General features: G+C 36.7%; 1 protein-coding gene and 1 pseudogene across 1 annotated transcript in view; one reads left to right on the top strand and one right to left on the bottom strand.

The window, feature by feature from the left end:
- The window catches only part of MACROD2 (mono-ADP ribosylhydrolase 2), a 2,256,418-nt gene that overhangs the window by 440,819 nt on the left and 1,792,117 nt on the right, over window positions 1–23,482 (top strand). The window lies entirely within an intron of this gene.
- Window positions 12,427–12,813, bottom strand: LOC128573707 (ubiquitin-60S ribosomal protein L40-like; annotated as a pseudogene).

Below are 23,482 nucleotides of genomic sequence, written 5' to 3'. Positions count from 1 at the left end.
GCATCAGTGTGGAGGTTTGGTTCTGTCCTTTAATTTCTGAGTTCTTACTTTGCTGCTGATCCATTGTGGTGGTCAGTGTGCAGAACAGGTTGAAGTATTTCCTGTAGAGCTGGTCTTGTTGTAGCGAATTTCCTCAATGTTTGTATATCCGTAAATGATTTGATTTCTCCATCAATTTTGAAGCTTAGCTTAGCAGGGTTCAGAATTCTGGGCTGGAAATTGTTCTGTTTAAGTAGATTAAAGGTAGATGACCATTGTCTTCTTGCTTGGAAAGTTTCATTAGAGAAGTCTGCGGTCAATCTGATGGATTTGACCCTGTAGGTCAACTGACGCTTACTCCTGGCAGCTTGCAGAATCTTTTCTTTTGTCTTGACTTTGGACAGGTTCATCACAATGTGTCTTGGAGAAGCTCGGTTAGAGTTGAGGTGACCTGGGGTCTGATATCCCTCTGAAAGCAGTGTGTCAGAATCTTTGGTGATATTTGGGAAATTTTCTTTTATAATATTCTCTAGTATGGCTTCCATTCCTCTGGGGCATTCTTCTTCCCCTTCTGGAATTCCTATAACGCGTATGTTGGAACGCTTCATAAAGTCCCATAATTCTGACAGTGAACTTTCTACTTTCTCTCTCTTCTTTTCTGCCTCTTTTACTGTCTGAGTTATCTCAAGAACTTTGTTTTCTACCTCTGAAATTCTTTCTTCTGCATGGTCTAACCTGTTGCTGATACTTTCCATTGCATCTTTCAGTTCCCTGATTGACTGTTTCAGTTCCTTCAGCTCTGCTATATCCTTTTTATATTCTTCATATCGTTCATCTCTTGTTTGGTTCTGTTTTTGGATTTCCTTTTGGTTATTTTCAACTTTATTAGCAATTTCCTTCATTGTTTCCATCATTTCTTTCATTGTTTTCAACATGTGTATTCTAAATTCCCTTTCTGTCATTCCTAACATTGCTTTACAGGTGGAATCATCTGCAGTAGCTACCTCATGGTCCCTTGGTGGGTTTGTTCTGGACTGGTTCTTCATGTTGCCTGGAGTTTTCTGCTGATTCTTCCTCATGAGTGATTTCTTTTATCTGTTTCCTTGCCCTAATTTTCCTTTCACTTCCTCTTGCTCTTTAAGTTCTTGTGCTTGTGGACTAAGGGTTACAGGACCAGAAGGGTGAGAAGGTTGAATAGCAAAAAAGGGATGAAATTAAAGATGACCGAGTGATAAGAAAAAAAAGAAAAATAGAGAAAGGAGAGGGGGTGGGTGTAAGGAATATTGACAGAAAGAAGAGAGGCACAGAAAGAGGGAGACAGTGCAATATAGGTGTACAGTAGGGTACTTTACACAACCTTAAAAAAACCCCACCTTCTGGGGGTGCCCAGTGGGGTGGTTCCCTTGAGGTCAGCAGCTCTTTGGTAACCTGATCAGACACAGTACCCCACCTCCACCAAGTAGAGAGGAAAGACAAAAATGCTATAAATCAAACCAAAACAAGCAAACAGAAAACTTTACGGGGATAAAATTGGGTGAAAAACCAAATAATAGTGGTAGAAACACTAGCAAAAATGAAGTTCTAGTTATTAAAAAAGGCAGCAATGGGATATTATAATTAAACTAGAAAAATTGAGAAAGAAAAAGGATCTGTATGGAAAAGTTTGAAATTAAAAAACAAAACAACGTCAGCAACATCAAAATAAACAAAAAAAATACACAACAAAAAACAAAGCAGTATGTATATGTTATTGAATATTGTCTGGGCAACACGTGGTCTTCTGGGGTATGGGATGTTAATCACAGTTCTGATACGACTGGAGGCTGCTGATTTCTCAAACCCCAGCAGGTAGATACCCTAAGTCTCTCTTCAGCCCACTTAAAAGGCACTTTGAACTTGTAAACTTGCTGAGTAGAAGCTTTCCCAGTAAATTTCTTGTCACTGGAATCACTGCTAAAGTGGCTATCCACTTACCCAGTGTGCCAAAACCGGTCTCACTCTGCCCCTGAGGGTTAGGGCTGCAAGGCGGCTCAGACCCCACCCGTAGGCTACTTGGTCGCTGGGTTACCAGCTCCACCTGATTCTAGCTCTGCGACCCTGAGGGCGGAGCTTGCCAGGGCAGATCACTCACAATGGCTCCCTGTGACCCACAGGCAAACACTATTAGCTCCGTCTTGCTCAGCGGCTCAGACTGGGGCCCTAGACAGCAGCCAAAGTTCTCCGCACTCCCGCTCAGGCTCTCCCCAAGGCAGTTCAACTCAGTGCCAAGTCCAGAGACACCAAAACAGTTCACAGATAAGGCCTTTCTGGTTTGCAGTCTCGCTGCTACTGAACTTATAGTTGCAGGCGGGTTTAGACGGATTGAACACACGCGACCACTTGCCGTTTTTCCACTGTTTTAGTCCTCCTCTTGGGGTCCAGAAGTCTCTCACTGACTCCCTGTATCCTCATAGGGGTGATGATAGGCAGATCCCACCAGCCAGAGATGCCTGGAGTCCTATCTCCCCAGACTCACGGTGCCCAGATGCAAAGAAGCTGTTACTCGGCTGCCATCTTGCTCCGCCTCCCCAATTCTTTCTCTTAGTTCACTGGTTTGATACCTTTATTTCTACCACTGATATCTCTAATGTCAATGTATGTCAGTTTTTCAAAGTTAGCAAAAGTTGAAAAAAAAACAAAGATAGCACATGCATGAGTGAAAACTACTGACCAATTTTAATTAGGAATATTAATACAGATATATTAAATAGTAATAAATAATATTGGCAAATTGTATCCAGTATTGAGTATATTAAAATAACTACAGTCGTGGATCAATGGGCACTGGGCTTTTTCCATGACTTAGCAATTATGAATTGGGCTGCAATAAACATTCTGGTACAAACATCTTTGTTATGATGTGATTTTTGGTCTTCTGGGTATATGCCTAGGAGAGGAATTATAGGATTGAATGGCAGATCTGTTTTAGGTCTCTATAAGTATTCTCCAGACATCTTTCCAAAAGGAATGTATTAATTTGCATTCCCACCAGCAGTGTAGAAGTGTTCCCTTTTCTCCACATCCATGTCAACATCTCTGGTCTTGGGATTTTGTGATATGGGCTAATCTTACTGGAGTTAGATGATGTTTTGCAAGTGTAGTTTTGCAAATGTAGTTTTGCAAATTAAAACTACTATCTCAAAGTAGTTTTGATTTGCATTTCTCTGAGGATTAAAGATGATGAGCATTTTTTCATATGTCTGTAGGCCACGCGCCTGTCTTCTTCAGAGAAGTTTCTCTTCAAGTCCCTTGCCCAGCCTGTGATGGGATCACTTGTTCTTTTCTTCCTTATATGTTTGAGTTCTCTGTGGATTCTGATTATTAAACCTTTGTTGGAGACATAACCTGCAAATATCTTCTCCCATTCTGATGGCTGTTTGCATGCTTTACTTACTATGTTCTTGTCTGTGCAGAAGCTTTTTAGTTTGATCAGGTCCCAGTAGTGTATTTTTGAAGCTGCTTCAATTGCCCGGGGGGTCCTTCTCATAAAATACTTGCCCAGACCAATTTCTTCAAGGGTTTTCCCTGCACTCTCTTCAGTATCTTTATAGTTTCATGTCTTAAGTTTAAATCTTTAATCCAGTGAGAGTCTATCTTAGTTAATGGTGAAAGGTGTGGGTCCAGTTTCAGTCTTCTGCAGGTTTCCAGCCAGTTCACTCAGCACCATTTGTTAAATAGGGAATCTTTTCCCCACTGAATTTTTTTTTTTATTGTTGGGGATTCATTGAGAGTACAATAAGCCAGGTTACACTGATTGCAATTGTTAGGTAAAGTTCCTCTTGCAATCATGTCTTGCCCCCATAAAGTGTGACACACACCAAGGCCAAGGCCCAATCTCCAAAATGTGGAAACAGCCTAAATGCCCACCAACCCAGGAATGGAGTAACAAGCTGTAGTATATGTACACCATGGAATACTATTCAGCTATTAAAAAAAATGGAGACTTCACATCCTTCGTATTAACCTGGATGGAAGTGGAAGACATTATTCTTAGTAAAGCATCACAAGAATGGAGAAGCATGAATCCTATGTACTCAATTTTGGTATGAGGGTGGGGCCTTGGTGTGTCCCACTGAATTTTTTAATTGGCTTGTCAAAGATCAAATAACGGTAAGTAGCTGGATTCATCTCTTGGTTCTCTATTCTGTTCCAGACATCTACTCTGTTTTTGTGCCAGTACCATGCTGTTTTGATCACTATCGATTTGTAGTATAGTCTGAGGTCTGGTAGTGTGATTCCTCCTTCTTTGTTTTTATTTCTGAGTGATGTCTTGGCTATTCGAGTTATTTTCTGATTCCATATAAAATGAAGTATTATTTTTTCAAGATCTTTAAAGTATGACAGTGGAGCTTTAATAGGGATTGCATTGAAATTATATATTACTTTGGGAAGTATGGACATTTTAACAATGTTGATTCTTCCCAGCCATGAGCATGGTATGTTTTTCCATTTGTTAACGTTTTCAGCTATTTCTTTTCTTAGAGTTTCATAGTTCTTTTTATAGAGATCTTTCACATCCTTTGGTAGATAAACTTCCAAATATTTCATCCTCTTTGTCACTACTGTGAATGGAATAGAGTCCATAACTGTTTTTTCAGCTTGACTATTGTTGGTATATATAAAGGCTACCAATTTATGAATGTTGATTTTGTAACCTGAGACTCTGCTGTATTCCTTGATCACTCTAAGAGTTTTGTAGTAGAATCCCTGGTGTTTTCCAGATATACAATCATATCATCTGCAAAGAGTGAAATTTGATCTCTTCTGAGCCTATGTGGATTCCTTGATGGCCTTTTCTTCCCTAATTGCAGTGGCTAAAACTTCCATTACAATGTTAAATAGCAGTGGAGACTTTACCTCTTTCATGTTTACATGGATGGAGCTGGAACATATTCTTCTTAGTAAAGTATCTCAAGAATGGAAGAATAAGTATCCAATGTACTCAACCCTACTATGAAACTAATTTGTGGCTTTCACATGAAAGCTATAACCCAGGTATAACCTAAGAATAGTGGGAAAGGGGAAAGGGAAGGGAGGGAGTGGGGAGGGGGGCGAAGGGAGGGTGATTGGTGGATCACACCTGCGGTGCATCTTACAAGGGTACATGTGAAAGTTAGTAAATGTGGAATATAAATGTCTTAACACAATAACTAAGAAAATGCCAGGAAGACCATGTTAACCAGGGTGATGAAAATGTGTTAAACGTTCTATAAAACCAGTGTATGGTGCCCCATGATCGCATTAATGTACACAGCTATGATTTAATAATAAAAAAATAAAATAACTACAGTATGACTAAGTATGTTATGAGGCAAGTACCTGAAACAGTGACTACAACATGGTAATGAAATGTGGCTTGGAGATTGGATAGAGAGTGTCTATAGAAAATCATTTGTGTCTTGAGCCTTTCTGGTGGTGTATTTTTTGTCACTCTTGGTTAATGGTGATCAGGTTTTAAATGTATTAGAGAAGGGAAGTATATTAAATTGTTTCTTTGCTTTTCTGAATCTGTCCCTACCAATATTACCCCCAGTTGACAGCCCTACCTGTCTCCCTGCCCATTTACTTTTTATTTATGATAGACCTCCAACCTTTGATAATGTATTTCTGTTTCTTTTTTGAGAGTTACATGAGGTATTTCTCCACCTAGTTATCTACTTAAGCTTTATAAAGTTTCCAGCTTAAAATTTATTTTTTATCTAGCCCATATCCATTAAGAAGAAAGAGATGTTCAAAAGAATCCATTAGTTGTGTTCACTGTGTCTTCTTTCCTGATGGTGCTGATCCCATCAGGATCCCATCAGGCCTTGTACGTGTGTGTCCCAGTCTGGTTTGTCTCCTCCCTGGAGACAGGGCAGAGGCGCAGACTGTCAAAATTCATTTACAGTGACCCACACTTGGATTTTCTTTTTAAAGTCTTCAAATTGCTGTTCCAGAGGTTCCCTTAATCCTACTAAAGATTCCTTAAGTTACACAGGGGAGAAAAATCACTGGTGTTCCCTTCTTGACAGACACCTAGGTGAAAGATAAGAAAATAATCAACATATTGTAGGTGCTCTTTCAGCAGCCTTGCTTTCTGAGATACTCCAAACATGTGGAAAACACAGAGTCATATTTAGTATCCCTGCTTTGTCATGTTATTATATATCCGGTTAAAACTGGGTATATGTAATACCTATGCTTAATCTCCTATTTTTAAATAGGTAAAATGTATTTGGATTATAGGTTTTATTATTTACAAAATAATGGCAAGTGTTATGAATTGTCTGTGGGTCCTTTCCAATTGTGTATTTTAAAACTGAGTTGGTTGGGGGCCCTATTTAAATCTGTGTGAACAATATCACTGCTTAATATTTTTCTTCAGACTCCTACTTCTCCCCTTCTGTGTGTACACACCAGATAATTTGCTTCCACTGAGTAAGCTTAGAAATAATCAGGGATTCAGGATAAATATCCATAAAACAATGCCTCAGAATGTGCCTTTATGAGGGGAGGTGAACCTAGTGTATTGTTGGCATAATTAGAAAATCTTGAAAATAGAGGTTCACAGTTTCTCCGTGAAATGCTGCGTTAATTATGCAGGGAGAGTGCACCTAAATGCAGGAGGCGCTCACATTTAGGAATAGTAGCCACTATGATGTGGTGTTACACTAGCTCTACATTTACATAAGTGCTGATTGTTTTTATTATAGAATGTCCTCAGAGAAAAATGTATTGCAAATAAATACCTGTGTCTATGTAGGCAAGTTTTTATTTAATAAGTATCAAAGTAAATGGTTCTGAATTCGTTCTTAGGAATGTTCTGTGTGGGGAAAGAAAAAAAAAGATGATCATTTTATCATCATGGTACTTTATCCTTATAGTTGAAATGAGACTCTGTGGATGCAATTATTTACTTGTGTAGACACTGAAAATAGTGTATATTGTATCACATCTATAAATTCTTGTAATGAATAATACAGTATATTATTGAATGTTCAACCCTAATTGTACTTAAATCTCCAACTTCCTTAGAGCTTAATGAGTTGATTTCTTTGCACTTTTTATAACTTCTAACAAAGTACTATTCTAAAAAATTCTTGCAGATCAAAAAATTTAACTAGTTTTCTTAATACACAAAAAGCTTTAGTACAAATGACCTTCTGACCTTAATTCCCAGGAAACTGTCGCATTATTTCTTTACCCCTTTGTCTAATTTAACAATGTGACCCAAAATACTGCCTTGCTTTAAAGTTTCTCAGCATTGTAAGGTCAAACTTTGGTCACCATAGTTACAGTTTAGATCTGTAGGTCAGAGGTCAAACAGATTAATGATGTCAGACACATCTTTAAATGGTTCTAACACTACTTCACCATGCGGTAAACAGCTGAGTATATTTGATATGACAAAAGTATTCTTCAGTCTTTTTAATAAGAATATCGTTGGAAACATCTAATAGAAAGGGATTTTCTACAAGAACTTGTAATATTGTGCTTTGGAAGCAGCAATAATAGTTGGCTACAGATTTTGATGAAACAGATACAGATTGAAAAATAAAGTATGTTAAATAGTTAAGATGACACCTTTCTGTACATGCATGTGTGTTTTGTTTATGTGTCTACATCAAACTAATTGATCATCTAGTAATTTATGAAAATAGTTGTCCTCACTTCCCTATTACTTTGTGACGAACCATGGCAATAAATAAGAAAAACAAGCTTTCTGATTAAGGGTATATCCTCTTTGTGTGGGAATGACACGTGGCTTCTGTTCTTCTAATTTGGGCAGTATTCATTTGAAACAGTTACTATTTAGTAAAGTGTGTTTGGGAAACTTTTCTCTTAGAGATCAGGTAAATTCTCCATCTGTATTTTGTTTGTAAACACATTTTTTTTTATGGCCTTAGACTCTTTGTTTACAGATTTTATCCAGATTTTATCCAATTTTTTTTTGGTCCTAAAGAAAATCATTTTCTCCATTATGAATCAGGATATAAGGACAAAAAAGAAACTTTAGTAAGTGAATATTACTTCTGAAAAAATCAAATGATAATTTTTCTTACAAATAAAAAATGCTGTGCTCTATCAATAATGTTCAGTAAAAAATTACAGAAATATTTGAAACAAAAATATCAAATGAGGTGAGATTAAAATTATCATTAAAGTATATTTAAGTGAATAAAAAAATACACCACATTGTGACTTTCAGGCGTGAATAGCATATTTTTTTTAAAGTTCTTCCAATTGGAATTTTGCAGCCAGTAGACAGAAATATGTTTAAGCGTCAGGCTTAGGTTAAATTAAACATTAAAGGATGCCCTGTTTCTGAAGGTTTTGTTTCCCATGTGTATTTTGTGCAGCTGTAAGATTTTAAGCTTGCTAGAGCATTTGCTCTTGATCACATACTATAAAGGTAGACAAAGGAGCGAGAGCTAGGAGGTTTGGCAGCTGGGAGGTGTTAATATGGAATTTAATACCATAGAAAAGGGAGGGTGGGGGGCTTTTCTAGGTGAGGCAGAGATTGGCAGCTGGGAGGAGAAAGTAAGTCCTGGAGTCTGAGAAGAGCCTGTGAGTTTCGAATGACAAGCCGGCTTTCATGTGAGTGAATGGATTGTCTCCGGTTTTGCTTTCAGTTCAATGAAAATCATTGCCTTGTAGATATCGTGGAAACCAACTACTTACTCAGCAGAGACATTAATTGCTGACCTGTTTGGCAGCACTTAGGAACATTGGTTCAACAAACTGATGGAGTGTTCTGTTTGGTTATTATGTCAGGAGAATGGCAAATCAATATTTAACTACCTTTTGAAGAAGCCACACCATTGAAATACTGCTTTTGTATAAAACTGTTTACTTACACATGGGAAATGTCCTGAAATGCAAGAAAAATGGTTTATTCTAGACATATAAAAATTCTGCCATTAAACTATCAGGGTTGAGTTCTGACTTTCAGTGTCTGAAACACCATTCATTTCTTTACAAGGTGATATGTACCTCGGTTTTAGATTTCTTGCTCCTGACACATTAAGATGGGTAAACCAACCAATGCTTAATATTTCAGTGTTCGTCCAAAACATGTGAAATTTTGGATATTGCATTTTATTTATTCTTCTTCCTTAAAGTTCCCATTTCTTGTATACTTTCTATGACCATTTTATTTTAATTTTGTCAATTTATATATTTACAGTGTTGCTAGTGGCAGAATCACACATATTTTGCTACTGTAACACCTTTGCAGCAGTTTCCCATGCTGGGTGCACATTAAAGTCACGTGGGGAGCGTTGAAATCACCTGGTCATAATGCTCAGACCTACCCAAGAACAGTAGAAATAGCGCAGGGGGAAGAATGCTAACTTTGGAATTATACTTCCCTGGGTTCTGGCACTGCCGCTTAACCCCTGATGTGATGTTGGGCAAGTTACGTAACTTCCTAATGTCCCTATATCTGTTTTCTCATCTAAAAAAGGTAATAATAATAATAGTAATAATAATGATAGTAATACTGGATTTGAAGAGTTTTGTGAGGATTTTAGAAAATATTGGGATAACATCTAGTCCCTGGTACAGAAAAGACATCAGTAAAAGATAATAATAAGTTATGATGATAAATATCACTGTCTCTAATTAGCTTGCTGTAGGACCTTGGACATTTAACTTCACTTAACTTTTTTAGGCCCCTGATTTTTACCTTCAGAATAGAGTTATAACACTCACCATTCCCAAAGAGTATTTGTGAATTTCAAATTACAGATGTATATGAGAGGGTTTGGAAGAATAGAGGGCAATATAGTAAGGGAAGAGGTAGCTTTTACTCCATTGCTAATGCTGCTAGTACCAGCCTCAAAGAAAACACCATCAAAATGCAAAACTGTTTGTGTGGGGCATCCAATACTTCATTTATCATTTTCTCAGAAGGTTTCTGATCTAATGAGTTGCAGACCGCACCATCACTCCTGTGCTTAGAGTGACCATATCCATGAAGAGTTTTCACCACCTTGTCCTGTCACTGTTTGGAGTTTGTCTCATTGTTATCTATCACTTGGAGTTAATACAGATTTTCTTTGACTTTTTCAAACTACCCTGTGCTTCCCTCTTAGCTACAAATCCCACATCTTTAGGAGACATAAATTGCTTTGAGGCCATTCTTTGCCTCTTTTCTGAACTCATCTTGGTATTTCTTCACAAGCAGATCTTTTCAGAAGCTCAAGGAGAGAATCAGACACAACTAAATTGGATTTGGCCAGAGTTGCCCATCTCAATTTACTTTTCCCTTTTTGCCCTTAGCTTGTTCTTTTGTTTTTGTGGACTTTTTTTTTTTTTGACATGGGTATAACTTTTTTTTGCTAATTCATTTTTCCATTGATCTGTGTCACATATAAAGTGCCATTTCAGATATTGCTACAGCTTAGTAATTACCGTCAAGTCCATAAACCAACAGCTCTGTGGCTAACCCAGAGTCAGGGCTCTAAGTGATTGAATTTCTTTACTTTCCAGTAGTATTCAATATTAGCCCATAGTATATATTGATAATAGTGTAGGCTGTGTGGTAACTTTTCTTGCAGTGAAATAATTTGGGGCACATTTCATATTTTACACAGTATATGTAGTAGTGGGCCTTAAATGAGCATGCATCAGCATTACCTGGAGATCTCATTGAAAGAGGTGACTAGAGCTCACCTCCAGAGTTTCTGATTTAGTAGTTCTGGCATGAGACTTGAGAATTTGCATTCCTAGCAGGTTTCCAGACCTGGAGACCACAACTAATATGGTGAGTGCTAAGGTGCACTGCTTTGGAGTGGGACAGTCATGCCCCAGCTGGGAGGAGGACTGGCTGTGCTGGTTTCCAGGCTCCTCTGGGAGCTGTCTTCGATTGATGGGAGCTCCTCACTTAAAACTACCTTCCCCTCCATAGTTGTAGCTCACTTAAAATGACATGTCAACGTATGGAGTACAAAGACACCCCCTTCTTGCCTTAGTTCAGGATTCTGAGGGGCCATCCCAGCTCCAGTGGACTCTGTTGCAATTGCATCACAGCTCAGCTTTTCTCTTGCTTCCCTTACTCCCAAGAGCTCTACCTCCAATTACCCTCTACCTCAAAGTCTCTTTCCAAAGAATCTGGCCTGCAGCCTTCCGTAATAAATAAAGTTGTGTTTGTTGAGTACGTTTGTGACAGTAATTAAATATCCCAACTACTTCTTGTGTAGGAGCATGAGGGAATTTGTGGTGGCTTATTTTGTAATTTGTGAGGCTTCAACCATCTATCTAATTCACCGTCAAAATTGCCAAGGAGGGTAGGAACCTAAGCTCTTTATTGTTAGAACTTGTACTGGTTTTCCCTTAACTACTTTATCCTATGCCTTATCATATCAGTTCTCTTTTTAGGCAAATTTGGTTATTGTCTTCCTTTCTGTTCATCTGCCTTCTAGTCGTAAAGACTTTCCCCCAATGGTAATTTTTAGACTCCACATTTGTTCCATTTCATTTACAACAAATGTTTTTCGAGACAAATTTTACGTCTCTTAAGAAGCAAGTGGTGGTTCTTCAGTGGGCTAGACGTACGGTGACTCCTCCAATCTACCTATCTCAAACCTCAGTAATGCTGCTTTCCAAGCACTTTGTGCAATAATAATAATGATTGTCCTCAGTACTTTTTAAAAATATTGACTCTTTTAATCTACAGGGCAATAGTATATGGAATAATTTTTATTTTGGAGAAAAGGAAACCAAGGCATAGAGAGGTAAGGTAACTTAGCAGGGTGTGAAGTCAGGAAGAGGTGAGGCCCCCATTCAAATCCAGGAAGACTTCCAGAATCTGTATTCTTCACTGGTACAGTCTGCTACAGACTTTCATACCTTGGGTGTTATCAATTGGCAGTTATGTTGTGATTTTTTTTTGTTGACATAATTTTTTGACAACTTTATTGAGATATGATTTACATGTATAGTTAACCTATTTAAAGTATATAATTCAATGGGTTTTTGTGTATTACATAATTAATTTTTTGTAGTTGCAAGGAATATACAATATAAAGTTAGCTAATTAACCGTTTTTAAATGTACAATTAATGGCAATAAGTACATTCACAATGTTGTATAACTATCACCTCCGCCTGATTCCAAAATAATTTCATTACCGTAAACTCTGTAATCATTAGACCCTATTTCTACCTTACCCCCAATCCATGGAAATCTACTTGTGTCTACCTATGAATTTGCTATTCCAGGCACCTCATATAAGTAGGATCATATGATGTTTATCCTTTTGTGTCTGGCTCATTTTGCTTAGCATGATGTTTTCAAAATTCATACATGTCATACTTTATTTTTATTATTTTTTTTACTGCTCCAGTCAATGCAAGGGTAACTTTATTGAGGCTCCAGGGCCATGGGTCTTGGGCAGGAGGCTGCCCTGTGGAGAAAGGAAGGGCCTTATTGGACCTTCTTGTTGGGGCGCAGATTGTTGGTGTGGCCACACTTCTTCCAGCACAGTTGGCAGCGCGGGGGTGCAGACGAGCACAGCATTTGCGGCAGATCACCTTGTCGCAGTTGTACTTCTGGGCAACTGGCTAAGGGAAGGCTCAATGATGTCGCCTCTCAGAAGAAGCACCAGGTGCAGGGTAGACTTTATCTGGATGTTATAATCTGAAAGAGAGCGGCCATCCTCGAGCTGTTTGCCTGCAAATATCAGACGCTGCTGGTCAGGTGGAATGCCCTCCTTATCTTGGATTTTGGCCTTGACATTCTCGATGGTCAATAGGCTCTACTCTCAAGGGTGATGGTCTTGCCTGTCAGGGTCTTCACAAAGATCTGCATCTCTGCGTCTCCTGAGCCCCGGTCTGGGCTCGGAGTCTCCACTTCACCCGCCAAGACGAACCCACACGGGCAGGCTCGGGCTCAGGCACAGGCTCGACTCGGACTCAGGCAGCCCCTCCGCTGCCCTGGTCGACCCCCACCCCCACCCCCAGCCCCCGCCACCTGCCTTGTCCCCAGCCCAGCTTTACATCAGAACTTCGTACATTCTTAGGCTGAATAATCTATTGTTGTACATGTATTGTATACCACGTTTTGTTTATCCACTCATCTGTTGATAGACAGATTTGTCATTCCCACGTTCTGTATGAATGATGAACGTTGGCGTACTTGTATCTGCTTGAGTTTCTTCTTTTAATTCCTTTGGATATAGTGGAATTGCTGGGTTACATGGTAATTCTCTGTTTAGCTTTTTAGAAACTGCTTAAAAAACACCTACGTTTTCCACAGTAGCTACACCATTTACATTCCTACCAATAAAGTGTAAGTGTCCACATTTCTTCACATCTTTGTAAACACTTGTTCCTTGGTGGAGGTGGTGGGGGTGGGGGGGTTGTTTCATTCTTTGTTTTTGCCATCCCACTAGGTGTTAAGTGGTGTCTCCCTGTGGTTTTGACTGGTATTTCCCTAACACTTAGTGATGCTGAGCATCTTTCCATGTACTTACTGGCTGTGTATGTATCTTCTTTGGAGAAAACTGTATTCAAGTCCTTTGTCCATTTTTTAGTTTGGTTAAAGTCCTAGATATTTACCCTTATTTGATGTATGATTTGCAAATTTTTTCCCTCTCCGATGGGTTGTTTTTTCACTCTCTTGATGGTTTCCTTTGATACACAAAAGTTTTTAATTTTGATGATATCCAATTTATGTATTTTTCCTTTTGTTTCTCGTGCTTTTGGTGTCTTATCTTAGACTCCACTGACAAATCCAAGGTCAAGTAGATTTGCCCTTCTGTTTTCTTCTAAGGGTTTTTATAGTTTAATCTCTTATATTTAGGTTGTTGATCTATTTCAAGTAAATATTTGTATATAGAATGAGGTAGGAGTACAACTTCATTTTTTTGCATGTAGAAATCCAGTTGTCCCAGTTCCTTTTGTGGAAGAGACTTTATTTCTCTATTAAATGTTCTTGATACCCTTGTCAAAATCCAGTTAACTATAGATGTATCGTTTATTTTCCTGGATTCCCAATTCTATTCCATTGGTCTGTGGGTCTGTTCTTACAGTACTATCACATTGCTTCAATTGGCGTCACTTTGTAATAAGTTTTGAAATTAGGAAGTTTGAGTTTTCTTACTTTCTTCTTTTTCAAAATTATCTTGGCTATTCAGTGCCTTTTGAATATCTATTATGTTATTCTTTTGTATTATTGGCATTCTGTATTTATTGGTCCAGACTTGTCTTTTCTCTTTTACATTGTGTTCACATAGTGCCTATAAAAATACCTTAGAAAGTTTTTTTTTTTTTTTTGCAAACTAGTTCATCTTTTGATTTATAAACAAGTCTATACTCCCTATTCACAATTCCCTTTTCCAAAAGCAAAACCTGTCCTGACAAGAATCTTTTTGGAATAGGAGACTACTGTGCACAGATATCAGGCTATTTAGTCTTTTTAAAATCATACCTAATATAAATATTAATATCTTTTAGAATAGAACTATTCATATATCGAATTAGGTAATGCTATCTGAGATCTCGTAGGGAATATTATATAGTGTATATAAACTATATTTCCTTTGTAAAATTGAAGTGATTCTGGATCTTAAAGAACATTTTGCTTTAAAGATTTCAAATGAGTGATTGTTGGCATGGATTTTTATTTTTGAGATATGTAGAGAACAGAAATCCCCCTTGAAAGTGTGATAGATCCTATTGGAATAGTTCTTATAAGTTCAGTGTTTAATATGATCTTTTTTTTTCAATGGTTATGAAAGAATAATCGTTGGCAGATAAATCTTTGTGGAATAAATCCAGATAGATTAGGCAGAATTTTTCACTAACATAATTTGTCACTTATGGTAAACAATGCCCATTATAAAAAGGAAGGTGGTAGTAGCAGTAAGGAGTAATAGTGTGAGTGGTGTTTCCTATATAAATGTTCTGCATGAGAAATGGCATGCCCCTTCATCTAAAAATAGATTCATTGTCTCTTTATATTTATACCAAAAACCAGAAAATAAGATTTTCTTCCATGAAAACGACAACAACAACTGTATATTCAGCCCTCCTCCTTTCATCCTGTGCTGGCATTTGCTGCTGTGACAGCATCGTTAGGTCTGTCTGGATATCCCCTGGTCTCGTGGTTCCTATGTCAAGAATGAGTACTTGTACGGAGTCAAGACGATGATGGAGTGATCACAGATACAAAGCAATCACACATATCATTTACTGCAAAGCAAGTATGTCTCAGAGGGAGAGACGGGTCATTCTCTGCAAATGGAGAGAGACCCTGAAGTCTGAGCACACACTGTGTTTGTGTGCTTACTAATTTGTCCTGCCTTTCTCGTGGCAGAATTGGTTGTCATTTCCTGCTTTTGGGGTGATTAACATATTAGGTATGTAACCTTACTTCACAGTCATCTTCCAGAATCCTTCATGAAAACTCCATCCTTGCTATGTTAATTAGATGGTAATGAGCCACAGGTCAGTTAAAGGTCACTAGGAGCTCCCACCAGCAACAGTTTCTAGACACAGTTTGGTTCCTGCTCCCTGCCCTTTGCCACTTCCTTGCCACCTGTTTTACTCTCTGCCAGACCTAATAGCATCTAGTACACTTTTTAAATTCACAGTCACACGATGGGGGGAAGAAAGACAGAGAGACATTTGTCTCAACTGTATAGGTCCATGAACTAAATAGGATTTTGAAATCCTGACTATAAAGAAAATGATCGTAAGTTTTTAAAAATCAAACTTTGATGATAAAAATGATACTGCTTCATTTGTTCTTGCACCACATATACTACAATGGGATTAATCCTGAAAAAGTTAACATGAATTCTTATAAAGGGTGAGTTTGTCTAGTATTCCATGTTTTCCAAGATGCAGCCTTAGGATTTTTCAAATTTCAGTCATTCTTAAATCACCTTTAGAATCTTTGTTATAACTGAGTAATCTTGTATTATCATTGATTTAGTGCTATTTTTGTTACTACAGTTTTTACAAAATCAATTTAATTAAAAACACCCAAAATCAACATTTTCAAATCAACGCATAATTACTAAAATTAAAAATGTGCATATGTTTGCTATTTAAAATCACCTTGTAAACCACTGGAATCAAATACACCACACTTTTTTTTTTTTTTTTTTTTTACAGTTGATGGCCCGGACTGGTGCCCTACTCCTTTGAGCCACAGGTGCTGCCCAATACACCACACTTTGAAGAAACCTGTCTGCCCTAAGTTGCAAACAGGAATTTGATGTTTGCTTCACGAGGGGATATTTATAGGAAGAATTTGGTGGGAGAACCTACAAATTTTTCTCTACATATAGGATTAACAATTAATCTCTCTTAATCTAGGATTAAGAATGCATTAGTGCTTTCTTAAATTTGTCAATTAACAGTAAAGTGCTGATAAAGGGACCACCACAGAAGTCCCCATGTGTTTCCTATACTCTTCATTGTATAGAAGCAATCCATCTCCATCTCTCCTGCCCCAGACTGAAGGCTTCTGGAGCAGGAACTTGTCTTAACTATGATCAGCACCATGAGAAGTAAAGAGTAAACAAACAAACAAATACACTGAACTTGTGAATAAAGCAAAACTATATCACTTAGAAATGTTTGGATTTTGACTTCCGTCTTTGCTATTGAGTTGCCCTGGGTACTTGGTCGCAGCTTCAGAGGACTGATGATGCTAGCTATTTATCCTACTGGGATAGAAAGACTTTATAAAGCCCAGAATGACATGGTTAGCTATGTAAATCAATTTTTCTAATCTAACAGTGCATTTAAATACAATGTTCGTCAAAGATTATAACTTGTAATTAGAAAATTAATAATAGAGAAATTGTGTTGAGTTTTTCTAAACACTTTAGAAACTTTATGTATGTGCTATATGGATCCTTCAATTAAGCTGAATTTTTTTTAAGAGATAAAAATGAGGTTATTGTTAGAAATAAAAAACAACTTTTTATTAAGTTTAACTTTTATCTATTAAAGTGGTAATCCAAAGTTTTGTCCCCCAATTCCTCCTTGATTTCTTGTTTGCATTCAATAGAAGAATTTATATGGTCTTTTCATTAAGTCTTTTACCAGAGTTTTATAATAATACATTATAAGTCTTGGAAATATAAGTTCAAATCTTTTATAGTTTTCCAATTTTGTTCATATTAACTATTCACTTCTTCAACTTCAGCCACTTAAATGTTTTATTCACTAGTTTACACATGCTTCTTGGAAACCTAGACTTATGTTAAGAGGAGGCTTAAAATGCCAAAATACTTTAGTATAAAGTAAATGAAGTCCATTGTATTTCTCATGTTACTTAACTCTAATGATATAGTTCTGTTGATACCCGTAGGATTCAAATTCACATAAGTTGGAGATTTTTAGGATGGAGAAATTTTATTGAAGTAGAAAGTCATTGGGAGGGTGGCACCTGTGGCTCAAAGGGGTAGGGCGCTGGCCCCATATGCCAGAGGTGGTGGGTTCAAACCCAGCCCTGGCCAAAAAAAAAAAAAAAAAGAAAGTCATTGGGAAATGAATTTTTGGTATTAAGGAACAGAAAAATTTGATAACATTTGAGATTATTAGTCTAGAGTTTTTATTTGATGACGATTAAAAAATAAAGTTATTTTTGAAAAATTATGTACAAAACCAAGGCTTTTAACATTTTATAACTGATACTAGTGATAACTGACACCAGGAAAGGAAAGAACTAAAGTTGTGTTAATATAAGTATAAATGTTTTGTTTCTATTTGAAAGAAGAAAGGGTTTTGATATCTTCTTGTGTAGATATTGATTGAAATCTGTTGCCATTCTATGTTCCATTGCAGTTGATTTTAAAATATGGAGCTAAACAGGAAATGGCATGAGTGATGCGCCCATCTGTCAAGTGTAAATGGAGTCTGAGCAAGTGTATGTAATGTGCACAAAATGAGGCAAATGTATTGGAAAGGCATATGCATTGGAGAACAGCCTGAAAGATTTTAAACTCAAGAAGCTACAAGCCCAATGTATAGTGTTTATTTTATGTACTTGTAATTCTTATGCAACTGAATTTATTGTAACTCTTGTCACAACCCTGGTAATTTTTGCTAGGTGAAGTTAAATAACATTTCATTCCATTTTTGGAGTTTCCATCTGATATACTTTAGAGTACCTGGAAGTTGTTTGTAGTTTTTTTTTGAAATTTTAAGGAGTTCTTTTCTGGCCAAGAAACCTGTTTTTATAGTAATTATGAATCAGGAATGCAGGTAAAGGAAGGAAGAAACATAGAGGGTGCTTTATAAATCCCACCCCTCTGCTCTGTTCAAAGGTGCCAGAAGAAATCAGGGGTTGTTAAAGCTCAGACTAAGAGATTTATAGAAGCCATCAAATTGGTGACAAGTTACAATGAAAAATTTTCATTGTAAATGCTCTTGATTAACATTATGACATCTCAACTTAGTATCAGTGGAGAAAAAGTTCTTTCAGGCAAAGTAAAGTGTGTTCTAAAGTGACTTTCCCCTATGGAAACAGATAGAATACTCTTAAATAAAGCTCTGAGAGTAAAATGATACATCTATCATTTTAGTTGTACATGTTATATACTTTTTTATTAAAATGTGCATGGCTACACCTTTATCAAATTACAATTTTATTGTTTTATTGCTGTTTACATTAACTTCCATTAACTCTGTTGTGAATCATACTCTAAAATGGGACAAAAAATTACTTTTATCATTTCACAATTTAAAAATAAGTATCAACATTGGGCTATCTTGTTCCTTTAATGGGCCAGTTTAATCCTTAGTAATGTAACCCTTTAAAGACTACATGTCAAAGATAGTATTTTTACTTGAAGAAAGTAAACATAAAAGAACTTTAAAGTTTTTAGTATCTATTTCCTTAACTGATTTTAATGGACTTCCAAAATAATCAAGGGCAGTGGGTGGCCTCTTACTTGCAGAAGCCAATTTTTAAGCCCATGTATTTCTGTTCCATACTGACCCCTTACTGGGACATATATGTTCCACTTTAAAATGATATTTGTGAAATTAGCATATTTATTCCTTCCCAGAGTTCAATTTGAAATTCTGCCCTTTTCAAATTTCAAATGATTTAAAAACACTGACATGCACATTCATGCTCAGATCTATCCAGCACATGCCGAAGAGTTCATAATGGTATGTGGATCTTGCACTAATGATTCTATTACCTGCATATTATTAGCATTAAAGAACAGACATCATTCACTTACACTTTCAAGCATATTTACTGAAGGCATATGTATTTATTGAAGGCCTGTTATATATGCCGATACAACTGATTTTTGTTAGGTACCTAATGTGTCCCAGACCCTTTGCTAAATGCATTCAGGGCCATATATTATTTAGTCTTCATCATAACCCCGAGGCAGTTGTACTGTTTTTATCTCTGTTTACCAAATGAGGACCTGATGACAATAAAGACGCTCACCCAAAGGCATATTCCTAGAAAGTGCTGGCTTAAAGATGGAAAGTTCCATCTGTCTGACTTTATGTAGCGCTATGGTGTACAGTAGCATTCTATAAAAATCTATCTTGTAGAATTCATAGTTTTCTAAAATTCTACTGTAGTGATGATAGCCTTATCTCTAATGAATCCTACCATACTCTTCATCCCCAGATTCTTTTTTCTCTTCTCTGATGGCTTTTCATAGTCTCATATGTTTAAAGTGCATGAGAGAGACCAAATCGGAGATGGATGGTGCATGAGCATATGGCCTTCAACGAGATCACCAAGAAAGTTGAGCAAAAGTAGGGTTGAAAACAGAAAACCAGGGAAACACCAGTGACATGATCAAAATTACTCTTGAGGGAAATGAGTCTGATAGCAGATGAACTCTGCTGATCAATAACGTAACTAATTGCCAAACTGATGGAAATATGTGGTCTTCAGGATTCTTTTGCCAACAGTAGCTTGAGAAGTCATGGCGATTCTCCTAGTAAATTCTTAGTTTTGGTTTTTGATTATGGCTTCCACATTCATCATATTCTTTCTCTGAAACGTTTTTTATTACCTTCCAGTAATACCTTATGGAGTTGTGAAATCTCTAAGTTTTTTAACCACTAAATACAGTTGAACTTTCTATGAAGTAGATATTATTTTATCTATTTTGCAGAGGAAAATAAGACAGAATTGGTCACATGCTTGCAAAGCCACGTAACTAGAAAGAAGTGGCAGGGGCAGATAAGTTACTAGGTATCCATAGCCTGGGGCTCTTTCCACTGAACTATAATTACCCGTTAATGAAGTTAAAGCTACTTTCCCTCCTTAATAGGTGTTTATAAGTATGGAATATATTGATGAATATTTCTTGATTAATATAACCAACTTCTAAATTCCATTAATGTTATTCACTGGAATAATGCATCAAAGTTACATTTTTTTTTCCCCATAAAATAGTTGCTCTCTCTGTCAATGCCAGATAGTTTGATTTTAAATATACTGGGTATAAGTACCACAAAACTGTATTTCACTCTTCTCTGTTTCTTGATGACTTTGGGATAATGTGAAGATAATTTAGTGCACATGTACTGATTACTTTACAAAAGTTGTTTTTCCTGTTAATCAAATAGCTCTAAACAATTATGCTGCCTGAGTTCTTACATCTGGGCTTTTTCTAATTGGTCAGCCTCTACTACTGATGTCTTTGTGCTGTTCTGTAGTCTTTGTGCTGTTGAGTAGAAGCTCTTGTCTCCCTTCTAATTTGCTATTCCTATTAAGCATAGCTTTGGAAAACCAAAAATCATGGCTCAAAGAATGTAGCTTCAGCAATATTAAATAGTCTATGAATAAATGGGGCCTTGGATAACTTCATCATGATTACAGGCTAGTTCAAGGGCTTTAGTAAATGTAAGGACCGGGGGTGAGGAGTTGTTTTGACCATCTTTTGGTTTGTTAACTGTGTTGTTGATAGTTGAGTCTGCCAGAAAAGTGGCTTGTGCAGAGAGGGGGTACCACTGAACCATCCCACCCCACCATCCAAATTTAGGAGTCATTAGGACAGGTCAGTAACTTGGGATAAGTAGTGGCAGATCCAAGCTATCAGTATAAAATAGGCTTTGGGGAACATTTAGTTTATTTGGCAGGTTGCCCATGGCATTTTGATTAGATGAGCAACTTCCCTGGGGGTGAAAATAAGAGGTTGGAAATGTGCTTGGATCTCCAGGGCACTCTGTTCAGGCACCAGAGGACATATTTAAGGTATTTAAGATTTTATATTTAAGATATTGAGATGTAGAGACAGAACAGTTTCATTTTGGAGAAGTAATAGAACATCATGGATTAATTTTTTCTCTTCTGTTTAATTGAGATGAAATTCACGTAACAGAATCTTGAAGCATACAATTCATTGGCATTTAGTGCATTCACAATGTTCCACAACCACCACCTCTAGTTTCAAAAGCCTTTCATCACTACAGAAGAATACCCCACTCCTACTTAAGTAGTCCAGCCCCATAGTCTACTTTCCTCATCCTCTGACATCCACTAGTCTGCTTTCTGTGTCTATGGATTTACCTATGCTGGACATTTTATATAAAGGAGCTATATAGTTGGTGACCTTTTAGTATCCAGCTTTTTTTCACTTAATGTTTTTGAGGTTCATTCAAGTTGTAGCATGTATCAGTATTTCATTCTTTTGTGTGTGTGTATTACAGGTTATTCATTTGCTGATTTTTCATTGATATTTGGGTTGTTTCCACCCTTTGGCTATCAGAAGGCTGCTATAAACATACAAGTTTCCGCATGGACATATGCTTTCATTTCTCTTGAGTATATGTCTAGGAAGGAAATTCTGGGTACTATAGTAATTCTGTGTTTAACTTTTTTTATATTAACGTTTGGTATTGGGTAAAACTGGCCTCATAGAATGTGTTAAGACATGTTCTCTCCTATTTTATTTTTTGAAAGACTTTGAAAATATTAATTCTTCTTTAAATTGTGCAGAATTCTTCTCTAGTAAAGTCATCTAGATTTCTGTTTGTTGGGAGGTTTTGGATTACTGATACAGTCTCTTTACAATTATTTTCTTATTTGTAGCAGTTTATGTTCAATAAAATCAACATAAAAACTGAAGTAGTGAATTCTAAGCCATCACTCCTAGAGGAAATATAGGACTAGGTTCCTGTGAGTCTCTGGTTACAGCATTTTTGTCAACCAATACATAACCTTGTTTGATATGTGCTTTTTAAAAAGCCACATTATTTAATGTTTATTTCTTACAAATAATTAAATATATGCAGTATTTCTTTATACTTAAACATTAACCAGTAGGAGTTAACATTTTCCTGGTTCTGGATCACATGACTAAATTTCTCTGACTTTTGGCTTTAGAACAATACCATCCACTGTGGTTTTTGTTATCAGTTGTCTTCTCATGGATTCACAAATTTAGCTGCTTTACTGTCTTTCCATAACTTTATCATGCACTGCAGATGTTACTTTTAGCATTTTCTGGATTGGCCTCATGTATTGAGGAGCAAATTTCTTTTACCTTTTTCTGCATGTACCATATTGATCCATTAATATTGAACTTATAACCAATAGCACTGTGCTGGAATGAAGTTTATATTTTCTTCAAAAGATATACCACAGACTTCTTGTCCTTAGGAACACTAGATAGTGCTTTGGCATTATGATTGGGGCCCATTTCAAAGAATGACATCACTATAAAAACACAAAAATATGAAAATATGTCATAAATAGACTGCAACAAGGATATTGAGTATGAGAGCTGAGATAAGAGGGCAGAACTTCACCTTGTTCATTCTCAGCTGGAAACTTGCACTTTGGTTGACTCAAATATTTAGTTACTCTGCATGTGTCTGGGAATGACTGTGAAAGCACCATGAATATTGATTTAGAAGTTACAATTAAATTTTAGTGATTAAGCACATTTGTAAATGTGGAATCTGTGAATAAAGAAGAATGACTGTATTTGCTCAATTTTTTTTCTGCCCCTTCTTTCTCTCTTCTTCTTTTGGGCCTTTATGAATGCATATTTAGTGCGATTAATGGTGTCCCTCAGGTCGTAGGGATTGTCTTTATCTTTCTTTATTCTTTCACTCCTCAGACTGGATAAGTTCAATTGCCCTGTTCTTAAGTTCATAGACTATTTTTTATGCCTGCTTAGATCTGTTGTTTAACTCTCTAGTACATATTTAATTCTAGTTGTACTTTACAACTCTATAATTTCTTTAAACATTTTTTTCTCTTTATTGATGTTCTCTACTTATTCATACATCATTCTCCTGACTTTCTCTTATTCTTTGTCCATGGTTACTTCAGCTTCATGAGCTTAAGTTAAAGTTTTTTTTTTTTTAATTATAAGCCCCAAAGCTGGACTTTCTCAGGAATGATTTTTTTTCTGTAAAAAAAAAAAAAAGTATGACTGGGTCATACTTTCCTGTTCCTTTCCTGTTCCTTTGTATACTTTGCAGTTTTTTTTTTTTTAATTGAGAACTGGACATTTTGAATTTTGTAATGT

Source organism: Nycticebus coucang, chromosome 21 (genome assembly GCF_027406575.1).
Source record: "Nycticebus coucang isolate mNycCou1 chromosome 21, mNycCou1.pri, whole genome shotgun sequence".
NCBI lineage: Eukaryota > Metazoa > Chordata > Mammalia > Primates > Lorisidae > Nycticebus > Nycticebus coucang.
The sequence above is the reverse complement of the archived record's forward strand: the minus strand, read 5'-3'. Positions and strand labels throughout refer to the sequence as shown.